This window comes from Lissotriton helveticus, chromosome 5_1 (genome assembly GCF_964261635.1).
Source record: "Lissotriton helveticus chromosome 5_1, aLisHel1.1, whole genome shotgun sequence".
Taxonomy (NCBI): Eukaryota; Metazoa; Chordata; class Amphibia; order Caudata; family Salamandridae; genus Lissotriton; species Lissotriton helveticus.
Genome location: NC_136065.1, coordinates 1,639,982,339 through 1,640,006,449, shown reverse-complemented (window position 1 = coordinate 1,640,006,449; position 24,111 = coordinate 1,639,982,339). Strand labels below are relative to the sequence as shown.

Sequence of the window (24,111 nt, the reverse complement as noted above, 5' to 3'; positions counted from 1 at the left end):
GGCTCCTTTGAAGTTGGAATGTCATTGGAGTTGGGTGTTTGTGACTTTCTTCTCGGCTGGGCGGTGTTTTAATGCGGGAAAGGAATTGCGTGTTGTTTATTTTTATTTGTATAGCCCCATACTCTTTTCATGTTCGGTATGGTTACTTCTTGTTGGTCTCAAACTTAAACTTTCGCACAGAAGTGTCTGTAAAGTGAAGTAGTTGTTCTAATGTAGCTGTTTGGATGGCATCGCGGTGCTAGGCGCAGGTGAATTCAAATCAAACCAAGTAATTAACCCAGTCGAAAAACATTTAGGGTACTTTGTATTTAAATGATTTATCAATGCGTTTTCTTTCAGATAACTGAAAGGTGCAACACAGCATTTTAATGATGTTTACATAATCAGAACTGCATGTATTACGAACAGTAAATGCTGTGTGTTGAAATTCAAGTTCCGCTAACAAAGGTGTGCTATATGCTTTAACAAGTACCGCGCTACATGAAAAGCTAACACAGCATGTGAAAATAACTTTACTTTTCAGGAGCACGTGAACAATAACAACGTGCTGATATCGAATTAGACATGCCTGTTGTTTGTCAAGAGAGTGGAAGTGAGAACTTGTTGTGAACACTGTTTTTAAGTTGTGGTGTTGTGTCTCACTGAGCAGCGCCACACATCACGCATTTGGCATGTGCCCGTTTCACAAAATATCAGCACATTTAGGGAATGTTCCTCAGAGCTCAGCGCGCGTGGTCGGTGCGATAAAAACTTCACTTGTTCATGCACACTAATTGCCTGCCAGCGCCGAGTTATTTGCAGACAGACTGTACACCGCACCGCAGCCGGGTGCTTCATGCCAAAGTGTGCTCTGCAGAGTTTAACATGCTCATTCTCGCGTGGTAGCATGTAGAGAAGGTGCTTCTTGTGTATGTTGTCATGTATTAACATTAATAATAAATCTTATTTCGGAGACTCCAGCATACCTGGTACACAGGTGATTTGCAAGACACGTTTTATTTCTCTCCCAAACACAAACGCATGCAGACAGACATGCTGTTGCTGCAGAGGTCGATGAAATCTCCATAAAATTATCGAAATTAAATATAATTCACTGTTCCTTTGGTTTATCAACTCCTTTACACTTTTGAGTTGCGAATGTGTACCATTAAAGAAAAGAAAATACATTTAAAAAAAGTTCAGAGTGCCTACTTTCTGAGAGGTGTGAGGGCTCCAACAAATAACTTGAAGTAGAAGCTGGTTTTCTGTGTGATCTTGTTTTTTCAAGTCGTTTTTAGGTCTCCCCCTCACTCACCCTCACCCTCACTCACCCTTAACCCCTCACACTCACTCACCCTCACCCACCCTCAACCCCTCACCCTCACTTACCCTCACTCTCACTCACACTCACCCTCACTCACCCTCAACCACTCACCCTCACTCACCCTCACTCTCACTCATCCTCACTCACCCTCAACCCCTCACCCTCACACTCACTCACCCTCAACACCTCACCCTAACTCACCCTCACCCTCACTCACCCTCACTCACCCTCAACTCCTCACCCTCACTCACCCTCAACACCTCACCCTCACTCACCCTCGCCCTCACCACCCTCAACCCCTCACCCTCACCCTCACCCTCACTCACCCTCACCCTCACTCACCCTCACTCACCCTCACTCACCCTCACTCAACCTCAACACCTCACTCACCCTCACCCTCACTCACCCTCAACCCCTCACCCTCACTCACCCTCAACCCCTCACCCTCACTCACCCTCACCCACCCTCACCCTCACTCACCCTCAACCCCTCACCCTCACACAGTGCAATAGGTCTCAGACCATTTCAGTTAGAGCTTTTAGAAAGGTTTATGGCTTTTTTTATTTGTAATTCTTTAGCATAGGCTACAGGAAACAAAAATGCTAAACATTTACAAAAAAACCCCATAAACAATTCTAAAAGCACTAACTCTAATGGTGCGAGACCTATTGCATTTCCAATGCTTGTTTATCTTTTCGAGGGTGGTGTCAACATCTGGACCAAACAGTCGATCAGGATTGACTGGCTGATTAAGGATGGTTGTCTGAATATCAGGTTTAAACCCAGATATGCGGAGCCAAGCCTGTCGTCTTAGCATGACGCTAGTGTTGATCGCCCTAGCTGCTGTGTCTGCGGCGTCAAGTGCACACTTGATGGCTGCGTTGGAGATCAATTTTCCTTCTTCTATAAGCAGTTTTGTGCCCTCTTGAAACTTTGGAGGCAGGTGTTGTACAATCTGTTCTAGGGTGTCATAATGCGCCCTATCGTAACGTGCTAAGAGTGCTTGTGTATTAGAAATACGCCAAAAGTTGGCAGCCTGTGCAGCTACTCTTTTGCCCCCTGCCTCTAGCACTTTGGACTCCTTATCCGGGGGAGGAGCTTCACCCGTTGTTTGGGAGTTGGCCCGTTTGCGGGCATTGGCGACCACCAGGGAGTCTAGCGGCAACTGTCCCCGAATGTATGCAGGGTCTGCAGGTGCTGGTCTGTACTTTTTTTCAATACGTGGATTGACCACTCTTGCCCTAGTGGGTTCCTTAAAGATGTCCGCAGCATGTTTGAGGACTCCCTTGAGCATAGGCAGTGTCTTTACAGTCCTCTCAGAGACTGAAAACGTGTCAAAGAGAAAGTCTTCTTCAACCGGGTCAGCATGCATGTCCACATCATGATTAGCAGCTGCCCTCTCAATTAGTGCATGAAAACCTGCAGAATCCTCTGTTGGGGATGCACGTGCACTGAATGGTTGTGGATCTTGCCCCACACTCTGGGTGCCTTGGTCACCAATGTCATCATATGCATCTGGATGTGCATCTGGTTCATTGATGGGGAAGGTGTATTGGTCCTGTTCATCATATCCCTCACCCTCAGATTGGTCTGGTGAGGGAGTAGGGCTACTTCTAGGAGGAGGCTGGATAGGCTCTATCAGGTTAGAAGCGTCCAGAGGCACCCTTTTCTTCTTTAGTGGGATGACATAGGAGTCCAGAGGCTCCGAAGTGATCCTCCTCTTGTATAGGGTTAATTTGCCTGTGTTGGCGTCGATGAAGTGCTCCGAATCGTCCTCTGATTCGAGTTCTCGACCTGAAGGTGCACCTGCCGTAGAAGAATCCGACTTCTTTGGCGTCGATTTCGTGGAAAAAGCCTTCGGAGCCTCTTTCGGCGGCAGAAGGAAGAGAAGCTTACTCTTAGGCTTTGCCGGAGCGTCCGTCGGCGTCTGAGGCGACGGCAACGGAGCCGACATAGCAGCGGCCTTGTCCCTGATTCTCTGTAGCGAAGCGGCGATGGGGGACGCTTCACTCACAGTGTCTTTTGGCGCTGACGAGGGTGTCTTGACCTTCCCCTCGGATCCGACGTCATGGTGGCCTTTCTTAGGTTTGGACGCTGATGCAGTTGTCGCCGACCCAGAGTCCTTGGATCGATGCGCAGATGTGCCAGCTGTCGATCCGTGCGCCTTCGTTGGTTCCGCGTCCACTACGCGACCGACCAACGGAGTCCCAGGCGTAACCGGAGCCGTGCCGCTGGCCTTGGCGTGCTTAGACGGTGTCGCCGCGGTCGATCCGTGCCGACCACCTTTTGTAGAGGATCCCTCCTCTTGCGCAGATTTTGACCCTTTGGAATCGACCGGCTTCTTCGACTTCTGCGGACCGGAGGTCGACGGAGCCGATGCGGCGGCGGGTACAGTAGTTTTCTGTGTGCCGGCCGCCATTTTAGGGACGCTCGAGTCCATAAGTTTCGGTTTCGGGTCGGCCATTTTAGGTGTAGTCGACACTGTAGGTTTCGGTTTCGGTTTCGATGTGGCCTGCTCAGCAAGTATGTCCGTGGCCGGGCCTGATGGCGGGGCCGTGGCTTGCGGCACGGGGTCTTGGGTAAGGCCGACTGGCGATCCCGTGACCCGATCGTGATCTTCGAAACCTTCGGGGCATAGCTCGTCCCCTGAGCTATCTTCCGCGGCCCCATAAATTTCTTCGACGTCCCCTACCTCGTCGACGTATTCAAGGCCTTGACCCGCGACTCCGTCGTCGTCCGCCGGATCCGCCTCGACCTCCGTTTCGGGTGGGGATATCTGGAGATGATGACCCTGTTCATCTTCTTCTTGGTCGCCGAAGATGTTTTCTGGATCCGGGGCCGCTTGTCTGGCCTCCAGGCGCACCGCGCGCCGGAGCTTAAGAGTTTTCTTCGACTGGAACTGAGCGCAAGCCTTGCACTTGCCGTCGTCATGGTCCGGTGAAAGGCATTTGTTACAGACCGGGTGCAGGTCTATATGTGGGTACTTAGACCCACAGAGCGGACAGTACTTAAACGGACTCCGCTCCATGCTTGAAAGTAGCGGTCGTGTCGCGATGAGAAGGCCTCGACGTCCGAAGAGTGAAAAACTCCGCTGAATCCGACTCCAAGAGTTGGAAGAACTCGAGACCGTGCGTAAACAATACCGACGCTATAAAATATAAGACCTTTTGGTCTTAAAAAGTAAGTTTTACTCGGTTCCGACAGAGAGAAGTCGAGACCGCATCCGAACCCAATGGCGGAAAAAAACAATCTGAGGATGGAGCCGATGCCCATGCGCACTGTAGTCCAGGGGAGGAGCCACCTATCTCAGGATACTTCGAAGACTCTTCCAGGACAACAATGTGCGATCATCCGGACCCAACACTAGGCGGCGATCTAATGCTAAGATATGAATTTAGCAGCCCACATGCCTCGAACATATATATATATATATCTCGCTCTCTCTCTCTCTCTCTATATATATATATATATATATATATATATATATATATATATATATAGAGAGAGAGAGAGAGAGAGAGAGAGAGAGAGAGAGAGAGAGAGAGAGAGAGAGAGAGAGAGAGAGAGAGAGAGAGAGAGAGAGGGAGAGAGAGGGAGAGTGATAGATAGATAGATAGATAGATAGATAGATAGATAGATAGATAGATAGATAGATAGATAGATAGTTAGATAGATAGAGAGTGAGTCAGAAAGAGCGCACATTTCATGGCTGAGTAAACAAGTAAACAAACTGGTGTTTCCCACATGAGGAACAGGCCCTGGGGATGGATCCCTCTCCAAGCAGCAGGCCCTGGCAGCTCACTTTCAAAATGAAAATATTTTAAATATGTTTTTCTGTAATTGTCAATGCTACCTTAAACCCAGAAATCACTGACGGCAATACTGAGAATGTGAACTTATATAATTACAGGACAGCTTCAAAGTTTCCCTCTGTGATCTTAGGTTTTACCAGAAGCCTGTCACCAGATGTGGCCCAGGCAGCCAGCCAGCTCTGTCCAGATGTTAGTGTGAGTGAATAACTACAGGAAGGACTTACAAACACTGAGTCAGCGGGAACCGTGTCGACGATCACGAGCTGGTCAGGATGGTTCTCCAGAAGAACGCGGGCCTTCTCAGCAGCCTGGAGATAAAATACAAAGCACAGCGAGCATCAGCATAGAGCAGAGCTCCAGGAAAAGCAAGGAAAAACCACATTTAATAAGACTAATGCAACTAAATATGGACAGTGTGAACATCCCTCTGTATGGCGGCATCAACACCCCTGAAGCCATTTGCAAAACAGGAACAAACATTTGATTTGTTACAACAGGATACCAGGGAAGGAGGTTGAACCCACCCAACCCCAGAGTTAACATAACAGCAGTGTGTTGAGTCTCAGTGCGTTGAGTCTCAGTGTGTTGAGTCTCAGTGTGCTGAGTCTCAGTGTGTTGAGCCTCAGTGTGTTGAGCCTCAGTGTGTTGAGTCTCAGTGTGTTGATCCTCAGTGTGTTGAGTCTCAGTGTGTTGAGTCTCAGTGTGTTGAGTCTCAGTGTGTTGAGTCTCAGAGTGTTGAGTCTCAGAGTGTTGAGTCTCAGTGTGTTGAGTCTCAGTGTGTTGAGTCTCAGTGTGTTGATTCTCAGTGTGTTGAGTCTCAGTGTGTTGAGTCTCAGTGTGTTGAGTCTCAGTGCGTTGAGTCTCAGTGCGTTGAGTCTCAGTGTGTTGAGCCTCAGTGTGTTGAGCCTCAGTGTGTTGAGTCTCAGTGTGTTGAGTCTCAGAGTGTTGAGTCTCAGAGTGTTGAGTCTAAGTGTGTTGAGTCTCAGTGTGTTGAGTCTCAGTGTGTTGAGTCTCAGTGTGTTGAGTCTCAGAGTGTTGAGTCTCAGAGTGTTGAGTCTCAGAGTGTTGAGTCTTAGTGTGTTGAGTCTCAGCGTGTTGAGTCTCAGCGTGTTGAGTCTCAGCGTGTTGAGTCTCAGCGTGTTGAGTCTCAGCGTGTTGAGTCTCAGCGTGTTGAGTCTCAGTGTGTTGAGTCTCAGTGTGTTGAGTCTCAGTGTGTTGAGTCTCAGTGTTTTGAGTCTCAGTGTGTTGAGTCTCAGCGTGTTGAGTCTCAGTGTGTTGAGTCTCAGTGTGTTGAGTCTCAGTGTGTTGAGTCTCAGTGTGTTGATTCTCAGTGTGTTGAGTCTCAGTGTGTTGAGTCTCAGTGTGTTGAGTCTCAGTGTGTTGAGTCTCAGTGTGTTGAGTCTCAGTGCGTTGAGTCTCAGTGCGTTGAGTCTCAGTGTGTTGAGTCTCAGTGTGTTGAGCCTCAGTGTGTTGAGTCTCAGTGTGTTGAGTCTCAGAGTGTTGAGTCTCAGAGTGTTGAGTCTTAGTGTGTTGAGTCTCAGTGTGTTGAGTCTCAGTGTGTTGAGTCTCAGTGTGTTGAGTCTCAGAGTGTTGAGTCTCAGAGTGTTGAGTCTTAGTGTGTTGAGTCTCAGCGTGTTGAGTCTCAGCGTGTTGAGTCTCAGCGTGTTGAGTCTCAGCGTGTTGAGTCTCAGTGCTTTGAGTCTCAGTGTGTTGAGTCTCAGTGTGTTGAGTCTCAGTGTGTTGAGTCTCAGTGTTTTGAGTCTCAGTGTGTTGAGTCTCAGCGTGTTGAGTCTCAGAGTGTTGAGTCTCACAGTGTTGAGTCTCAGTGCGTTGAGTCTCAGTGTGTCTCAGTGTGTTGAGTCTCAGTGTGTTGAGTCTCAGTGCGTTGAGTCTCAGTGTGTTGAGTCTCAGTGTGTTGAGTCTCAGTGTGTTATGTCTCAGTGTGTTGAGTCTCAGTGTGTTGAGTCTCAGTGTGTTGAGTCTCAGTGTGTTGAGTCTCAGTGTGTTGAGTCTCAGTGTGTTGAGTCTCAGTGCGTTGAGTCTTCAAGGAGCGATACCAGAGAGTATGTGAAAGTCATTGGCCAAAGGTTCACAAAGCAGATCAAGCAGGGGATCAGGTATTTTAGCCTCAGCCCTTGATTATGCCGAGGCAGGAGGGTGAATTCTGATTTTGTTCCCAATAAATCTTGCAAACTTGTGTGCTGAGAGAGAATTGTTTCTGTGTCATTTTATTATCCTTTATTATTTCAGCTTCGACAGCAGCATCACGGAGGACATCAGGGATTGGTCAGAATCCTTGGTGACGTCCACTGTACCAAGTGGTTGGGGCAGGATTTGGCATATGTTAGCCGAGTGACGTGCTGTATAATTTAGAACATTGAGGGGTTGAACTTTTTAACCGCATGCGCACTAGCGGGTTTTCCCGCTGTGCGCTGAAATTTAAAAATCGCGCGGTTTGTGACAAAGCCAGCTCGTCATCCGCGTAGCGCAGGTAACGCCCATGACGAGCTGGCTTTGTCATCAGCGCGGAAGGGGTTAACGAATGGACGATTGAAAAGTTGGAGAGGAGATCTGAAAATGTATCAATGAAGTCTTCTTCTGCCCAGAAGGCCTCTGGTGGAGATGGAAGGTGGTGGTGAGGGTTGTGGGGTGTGCCGTGTTAGTAGCTCCAGGGAGTTCAGCGTCACTTGCTTTTTTGGGGGACAGGGCCAAGAGGACGCATTTATGACAGCGAGGTCTCCTCCCTGCGTGTGTGCGTGGTCCATACGATGGATGATGTAGCCTACGAAAAGATGGACATCTGGGCGGTGTGAGGATGTGGAGTGAGTCATGCTTCTGGGATGAAGAGGCCCTCAAGCTTTGGGTAGGTGATGAGGTCTGCAAAAACTAGTGCGAATCGCAATTAAGGAATGAGTGTCCCATTCATTCCTATGGGTCAAGAGGCCCATAGGAATGAATGGGGATACATTCTCAAATTGTGATTTTCTGTGAGAAAATCGCAATTTGAGAATCGCAATTCCAAGGGTGCCAGGGTGTCCAAAGGACACCTGTTGCACCCCTGGAATGTGCCTGTAAGTACATGTGGCGCACAGACATGCCCTTGGCACTTTGAATTTTTAAACAAAAATGCATTTCGACAGGAAATCGCAAAATACCATCTACTTGAAGTAGGTGGTATTTTGCGATTCCAAAATCGCAATTTTAAAGGCACCCCTACATAGCATTTAAGGAATCGCAAAATTGCGAATCCTTAAATGCTTGAGCAAAATAAGGAGTCGCAATTTTTTTTGCAATTCCTTATTTTGCTAAGTGGCACCTACATACCAAAACGCCGTTTGTGATTCGCAAATGCCGGAATTCTGCGAATTCCGGTGTTTGCGAATCGCAAACGCCTTCCTACATATGCCCCTATATGTCTTATTGTTCCCCTCCTGGTAAGTATCATCGCCATTAACTGACCTGTTTTTACTGTTCATCTTGTAGGCATTGGGATATGGTTCTGATTTCAAATAAATATTGAACATATTTTTCTGGATTCCTAGTGTGCTTGAGTGGCCTTTACATGATAAAAGAAGGTACGGGTTCCACTAACTAACCCTGTGATCTCCCACAGGATTCATTGTTACCTAAAACTCATCTCACTCAAGTGATGCTCAGTAGGTTGCCCGATGGCTGCAGTCCACCTGGCTTTCTGTCTCAGGTTCTTACATTTACAAAGTCCTTACTGGCTGAGTTTTGAAAAGAAATCCTGAAAAAATATCACGAGTGGAATGCGTGTTCTGTAGTTTAAGGGTGTGTGATACTGAGTAGGAAATGTGTCGGATCGGGTCTATGTGTTATGAGGATACTATGTGTCCGTTTGTGTCGTATTGACCCTGGTATGATTGGGAGGATTAGCAGTACGGGGTGCTAGGCGATATAAATCTTACTGTGTTGGTTTCAGTGGAGCAGGTTCTGGCCCAAAGCCCTTCCTGGCCCTAACTGGGGAATGCACTAGTCCGCGGTCTGCCACGGGAGACGCCCAGACAGTGTGACACCCCAAGGAGGTGACTGAATTAAGGGGAAGGCAGGAAGAAATGACACTTTCTGTACAGATGGAAGATGGAAAATGCAGTGATATCACTTCCTGTGAAGATGGGCGATGGGGAATAAAGTAGTCTTGCCTGGCTTCTTCTTTTGAAGATGTTTTGGTGGTAAACCAAAGCAAATGGTTGATCTGAAACTAAGAATACTACTGTGTTTACTTGCAGCTATGCAGACCGAGCCTCCATCCATGGTCTTCTCACAGTTCTCTCTAGAAAAGGCTCACGCTCTAACCACTCTTTTGGGGCCCTTCGATGGCTCTGAAATGTGCTTCAGAAGAACATAGAGTTTCAGGGCCTGAGCTGTCCGTCACCCGACTCCATCACATATACTCTCTCATATATGTAGTCAGTCTGCACTAGCAACCTCTCTGCTGCAGCTAGCAAAGACCTAAGTCATCCTGACCGCTCTTACCCTCAACGCACGCAACGGGGACTACTCCAGTGACTAAATGCTTCTCAATATCAGGTCCTTGCCTGTTCCCCTATTTCTGAACAGATCTATCTGAACTACTTTTAACGGAGATTGAAAGACTTCGCACAGGAAGCCCCAGAAACAATCATCGTAAGAGCCCATCAGTATAAGACGCCACCCATCTCAAGGGTGGATCAGTCGATCCCCGCTCAAATCGCAGATACCTGCGGCATTGCTGGATTCCGCGTTCCCGATGGAGCCTCTATTAATGTACAGCAGATCGTAGGGAGCAGAAGACAAATATTTTACTTTTCTGGTCATCATGCAATACTTTGTGTGAATAGTTGAAGCTAGTTTTTCATTGCTTGAAATCTGTCTGTTGACAAAGATTGGAACCAGATCACATGGGATATCCCAAACCATCCCAACCGTTAGCTTCGCTCCCTGACCCTGAGCAGGCGGCTCACGCCTCTGTGATATTTATGCATAAATGTCGGTGAACGGGTCCAGGAGTAAAAAGTGTTTAAGCCCTGAACATTTCCAAAGACCTTGATATACTTGACCATCATGGATTTAGACTTGATGTCAACTGTTGACATAATGGGAGTCTTCCTGCACATCAGAGGTTTCCTTGCAAACTGATGCAAGAGAGTGGTCCTCCCTGGAGGACAACTCAGCTCAAAGTTCAGTATCCCTCAAAGGGAGACACGAGCCAGGGCTCAAGGGAGAGGAGTGAACCCCATCAGAGCACCCTTGAAAACAGCTCAAGGAGGACGATGCATGTTCCTGGCACTCCCTGGGGCAGAATAACTTGAAGCAGTCATGGGAAATGAAATGAAATTAATTTGTACTTGTAAGGCGCACTTATACCCCAACCGGGGTTTCCTGGCGCTGTACGCATACCGCTGTGGAACCCTTCCTGGCTTTTCCCTGTGAAATGTCCACTCCTGGGCACCCCCAAGGTGAAGCCAGGCATCCAAGCACTGCTGGGGCCGGTGTAGAGGTTAAGCAAGCTATTGCCCAGAGTCACAGAGTGGGACCCATGATTAGAGTAGGCACCAAGGCGAGAATTATCAGGTCCGGGGAGATTGAATCCAAGAGCCGCCGAGGCGGGAATTGAACCCTGGTCCCGGGCCAGACCTCTGCATCAGGGTCTGCCACTCTAACCATTGAGCCACGCTTCTCCACTCTTACTTTGATAAAACTTTAGCTGAACATCTCCAAAAGGCAGTCATCTCAAACAGAGGAAAGAGTCAGGCAGGAGAACAGAGAGAAGGAACAAAGCGAGGGGAACCATGGAAAAGCAGGCAGCAGGAGCTGAAGAGGTGAAGTGCGGAGAGCAAGAAAAGCAGGCAGGAGACAGCCGGATACTGCTGATGAGTGATATAGTGTCTGAGCTTCTCACAGAGGGCGATCACAGAGAACACAGATGCTTTGAAGAGGGCATCGGGCATGTACGCTCACATCCTACCTCGCCTTACCTGGCGGGTCTCCAGCTTCCGGATGGCTGTGTTGGCGGCCTTCTGAAGAGACTTCAGTTCCATCTGCAGCTCCTTCCTCTGCCACTGCGGCATTGCGGCACTATCCACACTCTGATATCAGACCCATGCAATGGGAGAAGCACAAACACGTCAAATGTGGCAAACAATGGATGCGATCAAAACTCCTGCCTTCCTGAAATACAACTCTTACATCCTTTCATTGTAGCTAGCTATTTCTCATACCACAGCTCTATAACACAACCATCTCTTTATCATGGCCTCCATTGTAACTTATTCTCCAGTTGGCTTGGAGACATTTTTTTTTTACGGAGTTTTATATAGAGCGAACTTGACCCGGTATCGGGTATCAGAGCGCTTTACATGAGCACCAGTTGAGTTACATGAGGACACATTCATTTTTTTTGGGCACGGGGAGATTAAGTGATTTGCCCAGAATCACATGATGTTCAGCGTCATTGCCGACACTCGAACGCGGTTCCCCAGATTCAAGGTCGACCGCCCTAGCCGTAAGGCCAACTCCTCTCCCCCATTGATCTGGTCACGGAGACAAAGTTTCATGCATCCTCTCACCTAGTTAACACCTTGGCTGCGGCCGGAATTCTGCGCCGGTGCTGGTCATTCCGATCGCGGGCGTGGTCATGACGGTTCCCGGCCATCATCAGCACACGCCCACCGTGACGCATGACGACCGGGAGCCGTCATCAGCACCGAAGGGGTTAATCAAGTAAACCCAAGACATAGGTGACTGACGGGACATTGTGGTCTGGATTTCAGGTAAAAGCATGAAGGAGAGCAGATCTTAAAGCCATCTCGTTAGAGTGATGCCTCAAGAAAGTTCAAGTGTTGCAAGGCTGATATCACTTTATAAGTTTCAAATGTGATAATGCACTGGTGGTTAGTTATGTTGCGTCTCACTCACGTTTAGCCTCCCACAGTCAAGAACTCCAAAGGTCAGAGTACTGGTAGCTGAGACAGGCACATGGGATCAAGCCCCCCCCCACATTGTTAATGGCGGCCACTGTTAACTGTGCCCGGACCATGGTTCATCACGCATGTAAACTGACTGCATGTGGGGAAAGCTGCTTTAAACCCACCAGCCTCCTTCACATGTACAGTGTGTATAAAGGAGCAGGGGAGACAGCAGAGACAGCACCTTTAGCTGAATCAAGGCTGCTACTTGTGCACACCCTCAGCACAGGTAAAACCTTTCCCAGGGCTCCACCCCCTCAGTGGATCGCTGAAGTCTAACAGACAGCAACATTCATCTAACAAATAGAAGGGCGGGCTCAACCCCTTCCCCTGATTGGATACCGGCTACAATTTGTAAGGCATCTGCCGTCCAATAAAGGGAGGTGGAGACGGAGACCTGAGAGTGGTGGCGCAGAACCTGACGACGCCTGTTTTTGCGCTATGACTTCCCTGCACCCAGAGCTCCACCACCAGCCTCTTGTACCTTCCTCGTGCATGTTGGTCCATCACCACTCCCTTTTGTACTGCTTTTGGCCGCCATACGTTTGGCAGGGTATGCTCAGACGTGAGTCCCTTGCTCACTTTGCCACTGGATTCAAGCAAGCCCGGCTGAAGACGGCTGAAATGCCAGAAACCGGTCCTCGGAAGCTTGTTTCCGGTCCAGGGAAGGCATGACTTGGCAGTTCGGGCTGGACTGTTCCCATGAGGCACAGGGTCAGACTGATTTGCATATGGCCATGTCTGAACTGGGGTGGCAGAGTGGGCTAAAGAACGGGGATGGATTAAACCCAGATCTGTTGACTGGGTGTGAGTGTTTGATTGGTTCAGATGCTCCGTCCATCACCACCCCCTTTTGTACCGGGCTGCCATGAAGGGCTAGAGACTAGTGTGTGCCTGTAAGAAGGACCCTGAACAATAACAGGGAGACTCTAAGGCAAACAGGCATTGCGCAATGTATCTCAGATACCAACGAAGGACACACAGTTCAACGATGATGAACTGCACGTGATGAGAGACGACCAGCATACCTTGAAGGAAGACAGGCAGATCACGTAAAGCAGGCAGGTCTTAATAGATTTTATTAGACAGAAACAGGAAGGGGGGAGGGTACGGAACTCACCTACACTGAACCCTCTGTCAAATACTTATACACACCAAAAGGAGTAGGGAGTGAAGATCGCGGTGTAGTGATCCAGTGGTGGCACGTGATGTATGTCCTAATACTGCCCTCACTCACACAGCTGAAACCCTAATCCTCACATAAAGGAACTTCCTCTAGAAAATTTGCGGATTTACGAGTTTACCCCTAAGACGTGTTAGAAAATGGGGGTCGGCGAGGCGAGACCCCCTGTTGTCACACTTACTCCAAGGGTGATGCTCCTCCTAATCGGTGCTCGCCTGCTCCCGCCGTGTAGGTATGCCTACAAGTTCCTTTATGTGAGGATTAGGGTTTCTGACGCCAACGAAAATCAAACGGAGGTCAGAGAACAACATAATACCCTGGGACCGGTAGAGTCCTGAAGAAGGCAGGCGTGACCCTGAGTACTGGGAACATACACACGGCCGAAACATGTCGACCACCTGCCAGTAAGGAGGGGTGTAAGGAGCACATTATATCTCTCTATCACCACCATCCTTCACGTTTTTAATCCTGGCCTGAGGGTCTAGGAATAAAGTATAGGTATAGAGATATCACCGAGCTAGTTTTAAACTCACACCACACTGCACTTTCACTTCCGGCGTTCCCAGTCTCTATTGAAAGCACTGTTTTCTCTCTTTTATGTTGTGTTTGTCTTCCCCCACCCTATTGCTCCACCCCAGGCGCTGGCTGCGCTGGGGTGTATTGTAAGCAGCCCTATGAGGAAGCATGTCACACACATGTGTGAGTGATGGTAGTATTAGGACACACAGCACGTGCCACCACTGGATCACTACACCGCGATCTTCACTCCCTACACCTTTTGGTGCGTATAGGACCTTATATGATGTCAGACAGAATCTCTTATGCACAATGGATGACAGGGACTGATAGAGGAGATGATATAGATCATTGTGTTTGCGAGAAAAGGCTGGTACCACTTTCAAACCAAAACTGCTAACCTCTGAACCATGCCTTGTGTGCATTGCACACTCACAATCTTAGCTTGGCTGTGGCTGAGTTTGCCACTAAATTATGAAATTAAAAAAAATATATCCACTAGATGATGACCTAAATAGTGTTTAACAAAACTGATGACAAACAAGCTATGCTGATCACCTTCTTCTATTATGAGCAGAAAAATATGGCAGTGAGCAGACAGCCAGTGATTGCCCTGTATCCCCCGTATCCTGTCCCCCCAGTCTTACTCACATCTGTCAGCACGCCCACTTCCTTCGAGAGCCGGTGTGCCTCCAGCAGGGAGGGGCTTCTGGTCTTCAGTCGCTGTGAGAGGGACTCCACTTCCGCGGCCAACATTTGGCCATCTTCTCGAGCCTAGAGAAGGTGAAAGAAACACTCAACAAGAAATCATGCCTTATGCACAACAAGAAATGCAATATTTACATTATTTAGGAATTTTCCAATTGAAATTTATCATCTGTAAAACTGCATGACATCGGACATGGGTTGTTGTGGTGACTATTCTTCTTGGAGGCACAGCGGGAACATACTGGAATTAAGTGCAGGAAAAGAGACGATAGACAACTGAGACAGTGACGGTATCTTACTGTGAAGATGAGACATAGGTCAAGTTGGTGGAGCCGAAGGGGAATTAATTTCATTGTGCATCATTTTAGAGAAAGTTTTGAGATACATTTTTGATAGAGAGGGGACATAGGAGGTGAATACTGTCTGGGGGCGAGGATATCCCAAAATTGGAGAAAGGAGAGTGGATTGTAGAAGGTGAGACTTACCAAAAAAGAATGCTTAGGTATAGGGGAAATTACAACAAGGACACCCTAAGGACACCCCAAGAGCTGATTCAGGCGCCAGCAGACCATGATTGAAGGTGAAAACCAAAGTGCTGGAAAATGGCAGAGAGGCAGGTAACAACATGACTAAAAAAGGCTACAGAGCTAGAGGGGTAACATAAGTAGGCCTGGGCAAAGCACTACTCTACGCTTGTGTAGTTTGCGAAGTTTGTGCAACTTCGCACTACGCGAACTGCACGTGGCACAGAGCGAACACGCGTAGTGTAGTGCAGGGGTAATTTTTTGCTTGCTCGCGGTCCTCAACGTCATGTTGGCGACCGCGAGCAAGCAAAATGACATCCCGGCGAGAATTTTTCCTCGTTCGCGATCAGCAACATCAAGTTGCCGATCGCGAGCGTGGAAAACAAACCTCCCTGCGAGATTCTCAATGCGGGGAGGTCTGGTTTCTGATTGCGAGTGGTTGCATATGCTCGCGAACGCTCGCGATGAGAAACTACCAGTCCGCTTTGAGAAAGCTGCCGCTCGAGGAAAAATCTCCTTGAGCGGCAGAAAACTACAGCTCGCACTGTGCAAGATGCCGTTTTCAATGATTGCACAGTGCCGGATGCTTGTCTGCACTGTGCAATCATTGAAAACGGCATCTTGCACAGTGCGAACATGCTACTACGCAGCTCGTGTAGCTCACGTAGTGCGAAGTGCACTTTGCGTAGCTTCGCGAAGCACTACTACGCAAACTACGCCCAGACCTAAACATAAGTCAGACAAGTATCTGGAGTAGCCGATGAGGTTGGTTTCTGATGTCTTATTGAGGCAAGTTCAACACATACATGCTACACAGCTACAGTAAGCAGGATTCCCATGTGTAGCTTGTGAAATATAGATCTGGACAGAGTGGGTCTAGTGGAAATTTGTGATATGAGGAAAGATACACTTGAGAGGTGGAGGGTAATGGTTCTACATGGATCGAAGTGGAATTTATGGCGTCGATTACTGAAGCTGGGGTAGGATTTTTCAAGAAATGGTTTTGCAGAGTGGGAGCGTGAAATTAACTGGCACCGGTAATGGAGTTTAACTAATGTCTTCCACGATACACATGGGAACGAAGGTAAAAAAATTATTAGTGGGGTCCCAGATCACATGACCTAACTCTGAATATATACTGGGAAGAACGTCAGGTAAGAGCAGAGTACAGCAGGCTTTTTCCCTTCTGATATGTAAAGAATGTATCTATTTAAGGATTGGCCAAAGCTTTTAATTTCTTGGCCAAATCTCAGCTGATGCCCTCTCTGCACAAACATCTTCCCCCTGCTCAGACGCTGCCCTCTGTGCTCCCTGACACTACTTCTCACCAGTGGCGGCTGGTGGTCTGGGAAAGTGGTGAGCAAGAACAATTGCGCCTATTACCAGAGAGTGAAATGAGCCAGCCATGACATCATCTAGAAAAGTTCAGGGGGTTGAAATCTGCCTCCTTATCCCCGACATTTTTTAAAAAGATGGAGTTAAAAGTGCATTTTAAAGGCAACATGTTCACATAAGTTGGCCAAAGTCATGCTCAGAAAGGGCAGTCATGAAATATTCCAGTTCTTTCCTAGTGTGTCAAGGAAGTCTGACCCTCCCAGGCTGTTTCCCCATTTTTCAAAATCTGACATGGATCCCTCCATATGTTAGAAATAACCTGCAGGATTCCAGGATCAGATGTTTTCCAGGGGTGCCGACACATCTCAAGAATTACCTCCTGCATAGCAGGGTCAGCGTTCTGGCATTTATATCCCTCGATGTGTCGTGAGTGACGCGAACAGTCCAGCGCCAAGAAGCCTCACTGCTGACGCCTCGGTTCCCAAGCAGAGCCCAGGCTGTGGTATGCCTCGCTGAAATATTGATGGCTTGTGATGTTAAGAGTTTTATGGGATGTCAAAGGGAATGTTTTAGCAGAAAGAGCCAACAGAGCAATAGGAACTCAATTGGCGGCTGAAAAGGTTTTTTTCCCAGACGATGTAGACTATAACGGAGAACACTGCTGATGAGCGGAGTCCTTTGTGGTCATGAAGCGAAGGACTGCAGGACGCGAGCCTATTCGTAGCTGAAAGGAGAAGGGATGGAAGGCAGAAGCGGACGAGAAAGTTTATTTATAGGAAGCGAGTTCAATGTCATGGAGTAGGATACACAATGAAGAATTTGGAATTGATGAATAGAGTGAAGGAAGGTGGGTCGTTGCCTGTTTATCAAACAAAATTCCAAGGAATGGAACAATGCACCAAATGGGCACAAGGCACATCATTCTCACAGACGTCAAAAAGTGGAAGGAGTGAAGTTTGAAGAATATTTAATTGGAAGGAGAGTACTGGTGTGTCTGTGAGAGAGAGAGATACAAAGAGTGTGTTGTGTTGGTGTGTGTGATACTGTGTATGTGTGTGTTAGAAATGGGGTTACCAATTCTACGGGGTTAGCATGGAGCAGAGCGGGCAGGCCAAACTTCAGAGGACACGTGTGAAGCATCCACGCAGTACCCACAGACGACACACCAGGCGCACCACAAAAGAGACACAACACCGCTTCTGGTTGGAAAAAGAATACATTTTGTATTGTCTCCAAACTGCAAAGGTAAAACACCACAATAGCAGTAATCACAGGGGGCGCCAACTTGTGCCAGACCAAAGTATACCAGGGGGATTATTTATAAGGAAAAATGGTAGAAGTAAGAAAAAGGGTTAAGGAAGTCCATTAGTGTCCAGCTGAAATAAAAATGTTATCATTGGCATGAAACCTTAGCACAATACGTGAGGGAAAGAAATACTAATGTTGAAACCCAAGGTCAATATCGCAGGGCAAACTCAGGCCTTAATCCTTGGCCTCACGTAGAAGTAAGCTGTAAGCGTAAACTCAAGCATTAACATAAAGTACACATTAGGTAGGACGGCATAGCATAACTTGCATCAGCCTAACATTGAACATTGGAGGCAACAGCCCAATATGCCTGGCCTTAGCATGAATCCTCATTAGAATTAGCAACAGGAGGTAAATCTGAAATATCAGGCCTAAAACACCTTTAACAAGGGACCTCCGTAACTCTTGGGAGCACACATCCACATTGGGCTCAACTAATCATGAGCCGGGGCGCAGTAACATAAGCAAACCCACGACAGGGAGCCTCACTATGAGCTCCACATCACCCTGTTAGCGTGGAACCCTCAACAGCAGTTACTGAGGGCCTCAGCAGGGTTCTGGCCCAGTTCAGGGGTCTCTCAGCCTCCACCTTACGCTATCTGTGGCCCAACGTCGCAGGTGCCCGCTGCCAGACGGGGCCCCTGTAAATGCAGCAGTGTCACCGGGGGGGAATGGGCACCGACCCTGTGCCACGACACCCCCCCTCTCCCGCACAATTTAACGAAGCCCACACTCACCGGGCTCCAGGGCATGGCTGCACTTCCGGTACTTTCAGGCGGAGGAGGGTAGGCTCCTGGTGTCCTGTCGGGCAGGGAGGGCACCGGCAATGTGCCCCGGCTGTCCCTGCCCGCTCCTCTCCTCACACGGGGGCTCGGCAGGGCGCACAACAACGTCCTCCCTCTTCACCTGGGCCCCTCCTCCCTCTCACGGAGACCCATGCTTCGTCGGTTTGCTTGTGTGAGGCACAGACCGGCGGGGTGGGCTCCCGCTCCGGTCGCTTCCCACGGGGCTCCCTCGGAACTACGGGGGCCCCGCAACGTCGCCGCACACTCCCGGCTTCACCCGGGCTCCCTCCTGGGACCCGGGGCTTTCCTCGGCTTTTACCAGCTGCCCAGGCGGCAGCCAATCACTGCCCGGCGGCTGGGGGCGCGGCTGGTGACGTCACCCGTGCCCCATCCACTTGACAGTGGCACTTTCGGCTTCGAGGCCTGGCGTGGCCCACTCCTCACTCCGGCGGCCCTCTCCTGGTACCGGGGGCCGCCGCAACGGCGATGGCCACAGTAGGGGGCTCCTCCCTGTAGCCCCGGGCCGCGGCGGTGATTTTTGGTCCCAGGCGCAATCAACAGGCAGCGCCACAGGCTTCACGGCACCCGGGCCGCGACAGTGATGACAGCAGAAATGAGGGGTAGGCTCCCTCTCAGGAATTATCCCAAACACAGCACAAGCGCACCAAAACGAGGGGTAGGCTCCCACAGCGCTTCCACTGCGCTCAGCTCCTTTCTCGGGCCACACAGCTTCTAGGGCCCTGGGGCTCAAATGGGCACAGTGCTTTCAGTACACCCAGTGCTTGAAGGGCCAGCAGCGCTTCGGGGGCCAGGCAACCAGTTCTCTTGTGGGTCACACGTCGCTCAGCACCCACAGCAGCAGTTCCCAGGGCAATACAGCACTTAACAGGTATAGCGCTCCCAGAGTATAGCGCTTAGCAGGCAATCAGTTCCTTCAGGCCAGGCAGCACTTCTACAGCACAGTGCAGGGGGGCGGTCAGTCCCAGCAGCAAGCCCAGGGGTCCCAGGGTAACTCTTCTCACCTCCTGGGGGGGCCAGTCCACGACACTCCTTCCCTTTTAGGCGCTTCTTTGCGCAGCGCTTGCGTGGTGCAAGGTCCCAGCAGCTGCAGGGACCTAGGGGGGGCCCTCCTTCTTCAGGGGCCCCGGGGACAGAGCAGTAGGCACTTCTGGGTCAGGTCAGCAGTTAGTGGGGGCATCATCAAAACAGGGTGGTAGGCTTTCACCATCCCCACTGCAGAGTGGCCCTCCTCCTACACGGCAGCCTGAACTCCTGAAGTGGGGCTCCACTAGCCCTGGGGACAGTAGGGGGGCTCTGGATGGGTGCAGGGTCCAGCTCACAGGCCCAAGTGGCGATATCCCCTGGCAGCAGGTCCCCTCACATTCCTGTCCCAGCTCTGTCTCTGCACATGGTGGCACATCCCCCTTACTTATACCCTCCTCCCAGACAGTGCCAGAGCCTTCTAGAATTCTGTGGCAAACTGGTCTAAACTGGCTCAGGGGGAGGAGTAGAGCACCCTGGGTGCCAGGCTTCCCTCCAAAAGCAGGAGGTGGCTGGGTACCTAACAACTAGACTGCTAACCTCCTGCAGTCAGGTGGCACAACGTACAGTCATGGCATCCATTTTAAAAATAGCAGTTCAACAGGGTACAATTACACACTGGGGGGAATTGACAAGTGCTCACACCATTGCATGACATTACACATTAACATGGCGTCTCACACCACACATGGCCTATACAGTAACCTTTACCATGGGGAAGACATCTCAAATTAGGGGGGCGAAAAGCGAAAAATTTGGGGGGAAAAGGGCCAAGTCCAACAGTGTGTGTGTATGTTCCGTCAATATGTTCCACGTGAGATGTGTTGCAATGTTATGTGTGTGTTGTCATCACTACTGCAAATGTTGAACCCTCTGACAGTATTCAATGTTGTAGAATATTTAAATTTAAAGTAGGAGACACTGTGATTTTGTCGTGGTTTCAGGATGCCAGATAAGTAAGGGAGCTACCATAGACAAAACACACACAACACCTTCCTCTGTTTTGAATGTTACCTCCATTACACGCAGGCCAGCCTATGGAACAACAATTCCCAGGAGGCCTTGGGGCACCGTGACAGGAAGAAGGAACCAGGTGACTCCCAAGGGTCTGTTCCGATATAAGCCCCGCCTCTTTTTGTAAACAGTGCTTGACAATTTTTCCTTGTAGCCGAGATTCGGAGGGAGCTTCCCCGCTAAGGATTTCCCGGTACAGCGCCTCTGGGACGCTGTCTCTCTTCACCAAAGGCTGTGTTTCCCTTCCGAGCACTCGGGTGCTCGTTTTCCCGGACTTCGGAAGCCGACGCCTCAGAGCTGCTTCCTTGCCGATAACGCAGGTATTTCTTCTGGAGAAGTGTGGCTCAATGGTTAGAGCGGCAGACCCTGATGCAGAGGTCTGGCCCGGGACCAGGGTTCAATTCCCCGCCTCGGTGGGTCTTGGGCTCAAAATTCCACGGACCTGATAATTCTCGCCTCGGTGCCTATTCCAATCATGGAGTCCCACTCTGCAACTCTGGGCAATAGCTTGCTTAATCTCCACAACGGCCCCCACAACGCTAGGATGCCTGGCTTCACCTTGGGGGTGCCCAGGAGTGGGCGCCTCACAGGGAAAGCCAGGATGGGTTTCACAGCGGTATTCGTACAAGCGCCTTGAGACCCTTGCGGGTGAGTAGTGCGCTATACAAGTATCAATTTACATTTCCGCATTCTCGAGAGTCGGAGACTGCGCAGAAAGGCGCTCTCCTCTCGAGATTATTATTTGATTACCGCAACATTACTCTGCAGCGTCGCGGAGTTGCCTGTGTTCTGAGGGCTCTCCGCATACTTTTGCCATCATCAGATTCTACCTCTGCAGTTTCCAAGTGGTGAATACAGCAGGCTGTTCGAGATCTAGGCTGCTCACGAATATTCTGACTTACGTCCCGGCTGGGACGCGTTTCTCTTATCGTGTTCTGCAAACCTCATGGGGGATAATTATTCTAGAAGTTTCTTTTTGGCAGAACATGTTTGAAGAGTGCTGGAAGACTATTCAGCCATATATTTTGGAAGTATCCTTTTGTACAAAACTATTCAGTGACAATTGGGGATCTTGCCCTTCATGTATTGAAGTTCTGATGACTATAGGAGTTCTCTGGGTTCCTTTTGGTTGATACTATGATGTCTCAGGCGCAGAAACTTCTGAGAGTGTAACATATCTCTGAGTATAGTGGTATTACGTATGTATGCATGTTGTGTCTCTTACTTTCTTCTTGCTTTCTATTACATACAGTGTTACCAGAGGAAGGCAAGCGACCTAGACCAGACCTGTGAAGAAACAGGAATTCTTTATTATTTTATCCCCTTCCCTTTTCCCCTGGGTACTCCTTTTCCCGCAGTGTTGTCCTTGCATTGTGGTGGGGGTAGTGTTCAGGGTAAGAGGGAGGCTACTCTTCACGGCATCGTCCCTGCTGGCTGTTACAGAAAGTTTAGTGGCGTGGATACTACCTGGTGCTGCTGACAACCCTGACAGATCTTTGCTTCCAGCAGGTTTCATCAAGCGTTAGCTCCTGTGTTTCCTTCCTTATTTTTAAACCTCTCAATCTTTAAATGGGCTCTTTTTTATATGTATCTGTTAAAATGCGTGCAGTGTAGCCCATGAGGTTGCCTTGCAAATCTCTATCCTCGAGGCAGCGTGATTTTGAAAGGGACGGCTGCTGCCTGTTTCTTACTCTGTGTACAAGAACACCCTACTTGAAGGCTGACATCTGTTTAACAATCAACGAACCGGGGACCACACAACAGGCATTCAAAGTGTTGGAGGCTCATCTGTCAAAGAAAAAACACTTATATGAAAGGCTGGACCTGTTCATATGTGTTTATTCTTCTTCTTTATGTTGTGAATGTGTTATTTCTGGTATTTCATCCACCCAACAAATGCTGGCTCCTCTCCACATCAAATGGAGGATTCATAAAAAAGACAGTAAGAAACGTCTCCTGGTTAATGTGAGGCTGTGAAAGGCCTTTAGAAAACTTAGCGGAGTGTTTGAGACAACAAAAATAGGTAAGATTCCACACCAGAAGCTAAACTATAATATATATCTGAAAAAGCCAGAAGTAATGACATAAAGAAACAAATCCAGGGAGGGCCCAACTTCAGAATGTTGCATGATAGTCGCAACGGACATCTATCAAGTCTTTGCAAAGTATTGTCAATCATGATATAATGTGGTTCTAGGCTAGAAAGAGCCATTGGCTGGTAGTAACTGAGTCAAAGCCCTTACATTCAAGCTGGCTGATGGCAAGGAGAACGGACCATCAATGGCCGGACCAACCCATGAGACAACCACAGCACTGTGCAGTTGCGTCAGGTCAGATCTACCCGAAGAATGAATGTCCCTTGAACACCAGGGTTTACAAAAATATACAAAAACAACCTGCAAACATCTTTCCCACCAGTAACCTAGGGCCACATGCACAAACCTTTTTGGTGGTCGCAAATAGGTCGATTAGCAGAGTCAGCCTGTTTGTGTACGCAAAAAGGCTTTTGGGGATGTAGAAAGGCCCATTTACGATTCGGTAACCCATTACCCAATTGCAAATTGGGTTGCTGATTCTGTATTAGGAAGAGGCGTGTTTATGGCGTCTCTTCCGAATACCGAATTGCAGTAGTATGTGTGAATATTTTGCAGCCAAAATGAGGTCGCAAAACATTAGCAATATACCGCCAATTTCAAACTGGTGGTCACCCACTCACAGATGACTTGCGATTCACTAAGAATTGCAATTAGGAAATTGAAATTAGGAAGTTTTGCACATGTGGCCTGTAGAATCTAGAATAGTTTTACAAGCAGACCTTACCAGTGTGAAAGAAGACAGCTTACTGAGGCTGATCTCAATGAAAATCACTGGCATCAAGGCAAAGGCAGACGCCCTGGACACAAGTAATACTCTAACACGCTTTCCAATCACTGCAAACAGGCTATTTGGATCAACATTCTACGGGCGATCAAGGAATTCATTATAATGGATGCCAAGAAAGGCAAGCGAAGAAGCAGGGACCCGAAGTGGCGTACAAGGTAGCAGCGAGACCAAAAGGGAAGGTGTGTCCCAGATCGCACCGGCTTCATCCCATGCACAGAGTGGCCAAAATTACGGGGAAAACTTACATCAGAACAATGCACGTGTATCACAGAAGAAAGTTCAATATCCCAAAATGTGTACATAAATATCAAACTCATTCAGAAAGAAAACCAAGCAGGCAAAGTGATGCCCTGTGGTGATTTTAGTACACAGATGGGTGACTGGGCAGGAGCAGAGCTAGAGTGACAGCAGGTCTGGAATGCAGTCACTGAGCTCCGCTCCTTAGTCCTCACCAGGCACACTACGTGTTCTTATCGTACCGTCACCCACATGCTAATAATCTGGCATGTATCATGATCGGATACTCACAACCAGGTGGACTCAACCTCGCACTGGGAGGGAGCACTTTGATATTCTCTATATTCTTAGTAAGATCTTAGGACAGGAAAGGTTAAAAATATCTCCAGGGAACCCTAACCCAATTCTTTAATTAAAGAGGCCCTGTGATATGGTTAATAACATGACACAAAGAGGCATTTACTGAGCCAGTGTGTCTATTCTAGGTCGTAAAA

At 48.8% G+C, this 24,111-nt stretch overlaps 1 pseudogene across 1 annotated transcript in view; it reads right to left on the bottom strand.

The window, feature by feature from the left end:
* Positions 1 to 24,111, bottom strand: part of LOC144755677 (alanine--tRNA ligase, mitochondrial-like) — a 191,697-nt pseudogene that overhangs the window by 29,394 nt on the left and 138,192 nt on the right. Inside the window, exons 18-20 of the transcript XR_013594951.1 lie at positions 14,434 to 14,556; positions 11,094 to 11,204; positions 5,340 to 5,423 (exon numbers count right to left, since the gene is read on the bottom strand). The product of XR_013594951.1 is annotated as an alanine--tRNA ligase, mitochondrial-like (transcript). The remainder of the gene's footprint in view (positions 1 to 5,339; positions 5,424 to 11,093; positions 11,205 to 14,433; positions 14,557 to 24,111) is intronic.